This window comes from Symphalangus syndactylus, chromosome 8 (assembly GCF_028878055.3).
Source record: "Symphalangus syndactylus isolate Jambi chromosome 8, NHGRI_mSymSyn1-v2.1_pri, whole genome shotgun sequence".
Lineage (NCBI taxonomy): Eukaryota > Metazoa > Chordata > Mammalia > Primates > Hylobatidae > Symphalangus > Symphalangus syndactylus.
In genome coordinates this window covers 69056551-69065717 of record NC_072430.2, presented here as the reverse complement: position 1 = coordinate 69065717, position 9167 = coordinate 69056551, and the positions used below count along the sequence as shown (strand labels likewise).

The 9167-nt window shown below is 38.2% G+C and overlaps 1 pseudogene; it reads right to left on the bottom strand.

The window, feature by feature from the left end:
• Window positions 1–1374: 1374 nt before the first annotated feature.
• Window positions 1375–7779, bottom strand: LOC129488753 (olfactory receptor 4K2-like; annotated as a pseudogene).
• Window positions 7780–9167: the final 1388 nt, after the last annotated feature.

The window sequence follows — 9167 nt, the reverse complement described above, 5'->3', positions numbered from 1 at the left end:
GATTTTTTTTGAAAGAAGTTATTCTTCAAAGGCACACTACTTTAATATAAGATGTATTTTGGGAAGAAGTTGTAGGGAAATAGAAATGACATTTTTGGAACCCATTCTGTATACTTTCCATAAAACAGTCATGACAAATATTTAATTCACCTTTTACAATCTTTTTAGAGATGAAAAACGGAGAGAGGTAAAGTGAATCCCCAGGGATAATACAACTAGGAAATGACAGAAGAAAGATTTAATTCCAGGGTCCATGTTTGTCTAGAGAAATGTCTTTGCCCCTTACAGTGATTCAACCTTAAATTTGTTCTGTGAATTCTCTGGACCTTCAGTACTTCAGCTGTTAGAAAACTGGACTGGCTGGCTGATTTCCAAAGACTCTCTTGTAATAAAAAACCTATTGAACATGATCAGTAATATACCAAATTAGGGAGAATCATGCTATGTATTTCTTAAATTCTTTTTTTCCTTTCTTTCCACAGGTTACATTATGTTGAAAATTAGACACAAAGCTTCTTCTAAGACTAATAATATGCTGCAATATTTATTTTGGGAATGAAAAACGTGTGATTAATTTAATAGCTAATATTTTTCCCAAACATTGAGTCTTGGTAGTAAATAAATTCATCATACTTATAATTTTCAGCTAGATTTTGAAAGCCAGTCAGATTTGAGTAGTTTACTGTCTATGATTTAAACTTTACAAATTATTATTTATTTGCTATATTAATTATGAAGTGTGATAGTGGTATAAACACCTATTAAGAAACTGTATTGTTAAATTTCTGAATCTTTGAACTGTTCTCTTATTTTCAAAGTTGACACAGACCTCAAACAACTGAACCCCTTAAATCAAGATTGTTGAACATTACCTAAAAGAATCTCTTCACAGTATAAATTTTCCCATAAAACTATTTCCAGTGTTATACTTCTTTTGTCCTACACTGCTAATTATAGTTCTAAATTAATCTAAACACCATCAGAGTACCACAAGGCTGTACAGAATGGGAATATTCTGGATTAGAAAACAGAAGATTCATATTTTATCTCAGGCTTAAGTAGTCTTAATCAGAGGTATGTTTGTAGGATCCAGAGGTCTATGAAGTCCTGAATTTATGTTCACAATTTTGATGATATGTTCATTTTTCTATGAAAATAACCTTTACATTCCAGATTATCAAATAGACCCATAACAGTAAACACTGTGCTAACTTTTCGTCAAGATGTCGCACATTTCTTATCCCTGATTCTTTTCATAAATTTAAGCTAAATGATTTGAAAGGTAAATTCTAAGTTTAATTTTTTGATTGCTCTAAGAACATAACTGTTGATATTATATCTCACAAAGGAGATCTGTAGTCATTGCATGAAGTATCATGGAGCAGTTTTCCCAAGACTGAAATACTGAATATTCAGTTTCTTCTTCATTGCTGTCTTCACTTCCTGGTTTCTCAAAATATAGATAAGTGGATTCAGAAAGGGAGTGAAGATGGTATAGAAAACAGAGAGAATTTTGTCTCCCAGGAAGTTTGGGGAAGGCCACACATAAATGAAAATACAGGGCCCAAAGAACATTAACACAACAATAAAATGGCTGTACAGATAGAAAGAGCCTTGGAGGATCCTGTGGAGGAGTAGTCCCTGACAGTAATAAGAACAATGATGTAGGAGGTGAGCAAAAGCAGAAAACCTATAAGAGCAATCACACCACTGGTTGAAATCATGAAGATCCCAAGAACATAAATATCCATACAAGCTAGCTGGATGACCAAAGGAAGATCACAGAAAAAACTGTCTACAACATTGGGACCACAGAAGGGCAAATAGAGGGTAAAAGCTAATTGGCTCATTATATGCAGAAAGCCCACTGTCCAAGAAACTGCTACAAGCTCAACACACACTCTTTGGCTCATAATTGTTGAATAATGGAGAGGTTTACGTATGGCAATATACCTGTCAAAAGACATGGAGATCAGCAGCACAATCTCAGTCCCGGTGAAGAGGTGCAAAAAAAAGATCTGAGAAATGCAGCCTTCAAAAGAGATGGTCTTACGCAGAGCAAAAAAGTCCATAATCATCTTTGGTGTGGCAAAGGAGGACAGGCACGTCAATGAGAGACAGGTTGCTGAGCAGAAAGTACATGGGAGAGTGAAGGAGTGAGGTGGATAGGACAGTGAGCAAAATCAGGCAGCTGGCCAACATGGTCATTCAATAGAAGACAGAAAACACCACAAAAAAGAGTATCTGGAGTTCAGGAGAATCATTAAGTCCAAGTAACATGAATTCAGGTACTCTGGAATAGTTGAACCCCTCCATTCATCTGCAGACTCAGCTTTATAATTGTAAAAGGAACAAAATTACAGAGTTTGAAAATGTGATATTTCTACAACCACATACTAACTTATCATTCACTAAAAGATTGATTACGTAGAATCCAACTAAAAATTCTCAGGGTAAACATTTTTGGGGGGAATCACTTAACAATTGCTACCAGATATAATCCAAAAATTTACCCTCTTGGTTTTGACCAGAATCAGTACACGTTGAGCTGTAGTCATCACATGCCCACACAATTATACACCTATCTGAATACTACTTAAAGAGTTATATAATACACATGTATTGAGGCAGATTACATTACATTTGTGTGCTCTACTGAATAAGGCATATGAATAAAACTAAAAATAAAATAAGTATTGAACTCTCAAAGGTTTCTCTTACACACAAAAATGTGAATATTTTGAATCAACTATTGTTAAATACTAGATTTAACTAAGACTTTACTATAATGATTTCAGAAGATCCATTTAATATCTTATGAGGGGGATAAATTATTTAATTTTTAATTTCTTAATTCCATAAGACAATTGATAACCAAAAGGCATACCTTTAACCTACAAGAGTTATTCTCCACTTTTGGTAATTTATTATTTCATAGAAACATGTTTTAAAAAGAGAATCTCCCTCCCTTAATTCTCTTCATTATACCCAAAGCTATATTTTAAACTAGAAAAACAAACAAAAAAGATACATTAAGAACTCAGAATTATTTTTCAAAAATAATTTTTTCATTTACAGTGCTTCCCAAGTTCTAGAAATTTTATTTCCTATGGAATATCAATGTCTTTACCAAACAGTCAAAAGTGTGGTACAAAGCAAATGAAACTTAGTCCTAATAAACAAAAGCTAATTTTGTGACCAGGTAGGGTTGACTTTGCCAGCCACTTAATGAAATTTAAGCCTTTGACTACAGAAATTTTAGCTGGGTAACTGGAAAGTTGTCTGGGTTACTGGAAAATTTGATGAGACCAAAATTAATTAAGTAAAAAAATACAGTGTTAGATCAGGCATTTGTAAGTCCATATGCATCTAAATCATCTTTTTTTAGTTAAATTGCTTTTTCCACATGTAAAACTATATGAATTCCCTTGTTATATTACACATTTGAATATTTCACTTTATACATTTGAATATTTATCTAGTTTTGATAATAATTTAATTATAATAGGTAATGCAATTTTATCTAATCCTGTATTCTAACTTACCTGTCTTTGAAAACTCAATATTTCATTCCTTCTTCGATAAAAGTTTTCAAGGTACACTAAAAAAGATTTCATTATGTCAGTGAAACATGGTGGACAAATGCCAAAAATTTTAAAATATCAATATACTAATATTTAAGTTATAGTCAATATTAATACGCTTAGAAAAGAATAAAATCATTGTTATAAACTCAAAGAATGAACAAATGGAAGAAGAGTCAGAAAATGGGCCAGGCACAGTGGCTCATGCCTGTAATGCTAGCACTTTGGGAGGCTGAGGCAGGCAGACAGCTTGAGCTCAGGAGTTTGAGACCTGCCTGGCCACCATGGCGAAAACCTGTCTCTACTAAAAACACAAAAATTTGCCAAGCATAGTGGCACACACCTGTAATCCCACACTCGCTTCTCAGGTGGCTAAGGCAAGGGAATCCTTTGAACCTGGGAGGCGGAGGCAGAGGCTGCAGTGAGCCAAGAACATGCCACTGCACTCCAGCTTGAGCCCTAAGTGAGTACCTGTCTCAAAAAAAAAAAAAAAAAAAAAGGCAAGAACTATTTGACTTTTATTTTCTTCATTCTCTTCCATTAATTTATTCCCAATGATCCTTCCAAAAATTCTTGAAAATAAATAATAAAAAAGAAAATCTTGCATTATGAATGCCTGAGACTACTGACTATTGAAATTTTGGATTGTAGATCAATACACATATAGATTTAACTGTCTGACAGTGCCAATGTATCAATTCAGTGAAAAAATAAGTTTCATGATTATGTGCCCCCTTTTTTCTGAATTAACTGATTGGCTGGTTAAATTTGCAGATTAGCTGATTGCTTTTAGTTAAAAGTAGTGGCATGGTTTCTAGTCTAAAGAAAAAGTCTTACCTGATTTGTAGTAAAAACTAAAACAAATGTTCCAAAACAATTTTAGCTTCTTTTTTGGGTAACTGTCACAAATTTTATATTGACTACACATTCTGACTTTACAGTAAAAGGATTATGGCAATTGTTCTGTTGCATCAACTTTCAGAGTCCAGTTAGAAGTGGAAAAATAAAAATGGGAAAAAATCAGATTCATTTTTTAAATTTTTAATTTGTTTTTAATTGCTGCTGTGCAGAAGCAAATGTACTGGAAATGAATTGTACTCTGTTAATTACAATTTACCTTATTATTCCATCCTTAACTCATTCTGTGATTGAACACTAAATATCAAAATTTTAAATATTACCTTCACGGCCGGGGGCAATGGCTCATGCCTGTAATCCCAGCACTTTGGGAGGCCGAGATGGGTGGATCACTTGAGGCCAGGAGTTCAAGACCAGCCTGGCCAACAATGGTGAAATCCCGTCTCTACTAAAAATACAACAATTAGCCATGTGTGGTGGTGGGCACCTGTAATCCCGGCACCTGTAATCCCAGCTACTCGGGAGGCTGAGGCAGGACAATTGCTTGAACCCAGGAGACGGAGATTGCAGTAAGCCGAGATCACATCACTCACTCCAACCTGGAAGACAAAGCAAGACTCCATCTCAAAAATAAAAATACAAATAAATGTTACCTTCAGCAATATTCTTCCTTTAGATGACCTCATGTTTTCCCATGTGGAGGAAAATCTGTTTACATCTTCATTTATTTGCACATATTTAAATTGTTTTGTCAATATTGAAAAATTATTTTGGCCGGGTGTGCTGGCTCACGCCTATAATCCCAGCACTTTGAGAGGGCGAGGTGGGTGGATCACGAGGTCAGGAGTTCAAGACCAGCCTGGCCAACATGTGAAATCCCATCTCTACTGAAAGTAAAAAAAATTACAGGGTGTGGTGGTGCATGCCTGTATTCCCAGCTACTCGGCAGGCTGAGGCAGGAGAGTTGTTTGAACCTGGGAGGCAGAGATTGCAGTCAGCCGAGATGGCGCTATTGCACTCCAGCCTGGATGACAGAGCTAGGCTCCATCTCAAAAAAAAAAAAAAACAGAAAGAAAAATTATTTTTAAATTTTATCATAGAATGATATTCGAGAATTCTTAAAAGGAGTCTATTGCCCAGTGGTTAAGAGTAGTTAACGGTATTCTTGACTTCACTTATGTCTCAGTAGCCTAAGATTTGACCTCTACTTGTGAGAATTATATTAGATGGTCTATGTAAAGCTTGAAGCATATTTTCTGGGCAAAATTTAAGGAATTTTCTAGGTTTCAAAATCCAAATTTAAGAATGCTGCTCAGAAATAATCAGTGTGTTATATTATTAATAACATATGCAATAAAAATTCTAATCTATTTAAGTTCAGGGATTTAGAAAAAGACCATGTACTACCAAAAATAATTTCATCTGTTTGAAATCGCATTTTTCATATGAAAATGGCACAAGTTCCTTTTATATTAAATGCATTGAAAACCCTCAGCTTCACACATTTGAATATTTCTATTTTACTGATGATTTATTTACTAATGGGAACTATTCTTATATTGATTTAAACATATACAGAAATTTATATTTATATTTTTTCTCCTTTTCATCACCAGAAGGAATGCTTTAATCCCTATTTAATGGAACCATCCATTTTTGTCTTTAAGTCATATATACTTTTTCTTTACTATTCCTCCGTTATTTGTTTTATATAATTATTAAATAAATGTTAATTGTTTTGCTATCTGAAGAATGCAAACCACAACTGCTTCTGAAGACTCTTATCATCATATCTAGCTTTTAACCTACCAGTTATGCACCTAGCATCAAAAACACCATTTCCTCCGAGATTCACAAGCCTACTGAAATCACCATAGTTCTTTAGTAAGAATCAGAAGCCTGGAGTATGGATGTGTATTTTTCTCCTGTCTTTATATAAAACCCCTTAGAAAGCAGTGACATTTACTAGATCAGGGATTAAACACTATGATCTACTTGCAGTGGGAGTCATTAAAATGTTGACCCAACTTTTCACAGGGTTGCAACAAGAGCTGTGAAGTGTGTCTTTGCTATTTAAAGTGGGAATGCACACCTGAGATGTAGCAATGTTCATTGGAGAAAAGCACAACTGGGACTGGCCTAGGAAAAGAAAACATTGAAGCAGTCATTTACAGAGCACATGGGGAACAGAAAATTACTCCTTTAGTTATGGAAATATTCCCATATTTATGCCCCAATGTTCAAAATTCAATAATTGGAAAATTATTCTTTTAGGCTACGACAATTTGTCTCCAGCAAATACTTGCTTACTGGAAGTTGAGTATTAAAGGAGGAATCATGCATTAAAGTTTCTGACAATACATTAAAAAATTAGCACAAACTAGTACTGATAGCTGTTTCGAGGGATAGGTGAATCATAGAAAGGGGGACGTTGGAAAGTCCAACATAGCCAGGAGAAGATAAGAGAGGTAGTATGGAGTACCTTAGATGAATAGTGTAAAAATTAAATTATAGAAATAAGCTTTAAACATTCGGTTCAATGCTTACTACAAGGAAAGTACTTAATAAAATATAGTAGAAATAATAGCAGAGATGTTTATAATAATTATCATTATTTTTGAAGTCTTCATAATGGATTACCCAGGAAGATACAGATGCGGATTCACAACCTAAAACCGTAAGCCAAGGGTCTTGCCATATTTACCTGCAGGTCAATCATTTATCTGTGGCTTGCTCTCTAAGCACAACTGAACTCTTCACAACTGTCATATCCATCCTACATTTCCCACAGGTCTGGCAATAGAACCCAAGAAAATCTTCCCTAGCTGACCACATTTCCAGCACTCTTTGAAATAAGGAAGCAGTTCAGTTTTAAGATGTTTTTCCTTCTACCAAGAAAAAGGAAACGACTTTTTAAAAAATTAACAAAACTGGTATAAAGATTTAATAGTTTTCTAGTTGTCCCTTGGTATCCACTGAAGATTGGTTCCAGGACCCCCGCTGATACCAAAATCCATGGATGCTCAAATCCCTGAGTTAAAATGGCGTGATATTTGTATACAATCTAAACACATCCTCCCATATACTTTAAATCATCTTAGATTACTGATGATGCCTAATACAATATAAATGCTATGTAACTAGTTGTTATACTATATCGCTTTCTGAATTTGTATTATTTGTATTGTTTTTTGTTAATATTTTGGATCCACTATTGGTTGAATCCAAGAATATAGAATCCACAGAAAAAGAGGGCTAGCTGTAAATCTAAAATATGTATCCTATCATAAAACAAAAAAATAAGGCTATATAATATTAGAGTAATCCTGGAAAACTGTATAAATCCTGGAAAACAGGTATAATTATTTTTTTTTTATTAATTTTTTTTGCATACAAAAACAATAAACATTTTCTAAAAATACATACAAACAAAAAGATGCGTATCAAACATATTAGGAAGGTTGCACATGGGAAGTAGGGGAATAGAAATGGGGGTGGGAGTTAAAATAAATGAGAGAGGGACTTTATATGGATCAGTGATAATAACTCAATCCTCTATTTGACAAAGAAGAGAGAGAAGGAAGAGGAAGAAAAAGAAAGTGGGATAAAGGATCAGAAAGGGAGGAAAATAGAAAAAATTAGAGTATGACTCCAGGGTAGACCTGCTTTGTTGTCATTGAGTTGGTTGGTTGGTTTGTCTGTTGTATTCTTCATGTTTCACCAAGTTGGCCAGACTGGTCTCGAACTCCTAGCCCGAAGTGATCAACCCGCCTCGCCCCCCAGAGTGCCGGGACCACAGGCGTGAGCCACCACGTCCAGCCCCCACATTGCTTCTGGCCTCCGTGGTAGACCTCCCAGACGGAGCGGCCAGGCAGAGGAGCTCCTCACTTCTACCCAGACACGGGGCGGCCGGGCAGAGGAGCTCCTCACTTCCCAGACGGGGCGGCCAGGCAGAGACGCTCCTCACTTCTTCCCAGACGATAGGTGGCCGGGCAGAGGCGCTCCTCACTTCCCAGACGATGGGTGGTCGGGCAGAGGCGCTCCCCACTTCCCAGACGATGGGTGGCCGGGCAGAGGCGCTCCTCACTTCCCAGACGATGGGCGGCCGGGCAGAGGCGCTCCTCACCTCGAGACGATGGGTGGCCAGGCAGAGGCACTCCTCACTTCCCAGATGGGGCAGCCGGGCAGAGGCGCTCCTCACTTTCCAGACGATGGGTGGCCGGGCAGAGGCGCTCCTCACCTCCCAGACAATGGGTGGCTGGGCAGAGGCGCTCCTCACCTCCCAGACGATGGGTGGCCGGGCAGAGGCGCTCCTCACCTCCCAGACGGGGCGGCCGGGCAGAGGCGCTCCTCACTTCTTCCCGGACGGGGCGGCCGGGCAGAGGCGCTCCTCACTTCTTCCCGGACGGGGCGCCCGGGCAGAGGCGCTCCTCATTTCTTCCCGGACGGGGCGACCGGGCAGAGGCGCTCCTCACTTCCCAGACGGGGCGGCCGGGCAGAGGCGCTCCTCACTTCCTCCCGGACGGGGCGGCCAGGCAGAGGCGCTCCTCACCTCCCAGACGATGGGAGGCCGGGCAGAGGCGCTCCTCACTTCCCAGACGATGGGTGGCCGGGCAGAGGCGCCCCTCACTTCCCAGACAGGGCGGCCGGGCAGAGGCGCTCCTCACTTCTTCCCGGACGGGGCGGCCGGGCAGAGGCGCTCCTCACTTCTTCCCGGACGGGGCG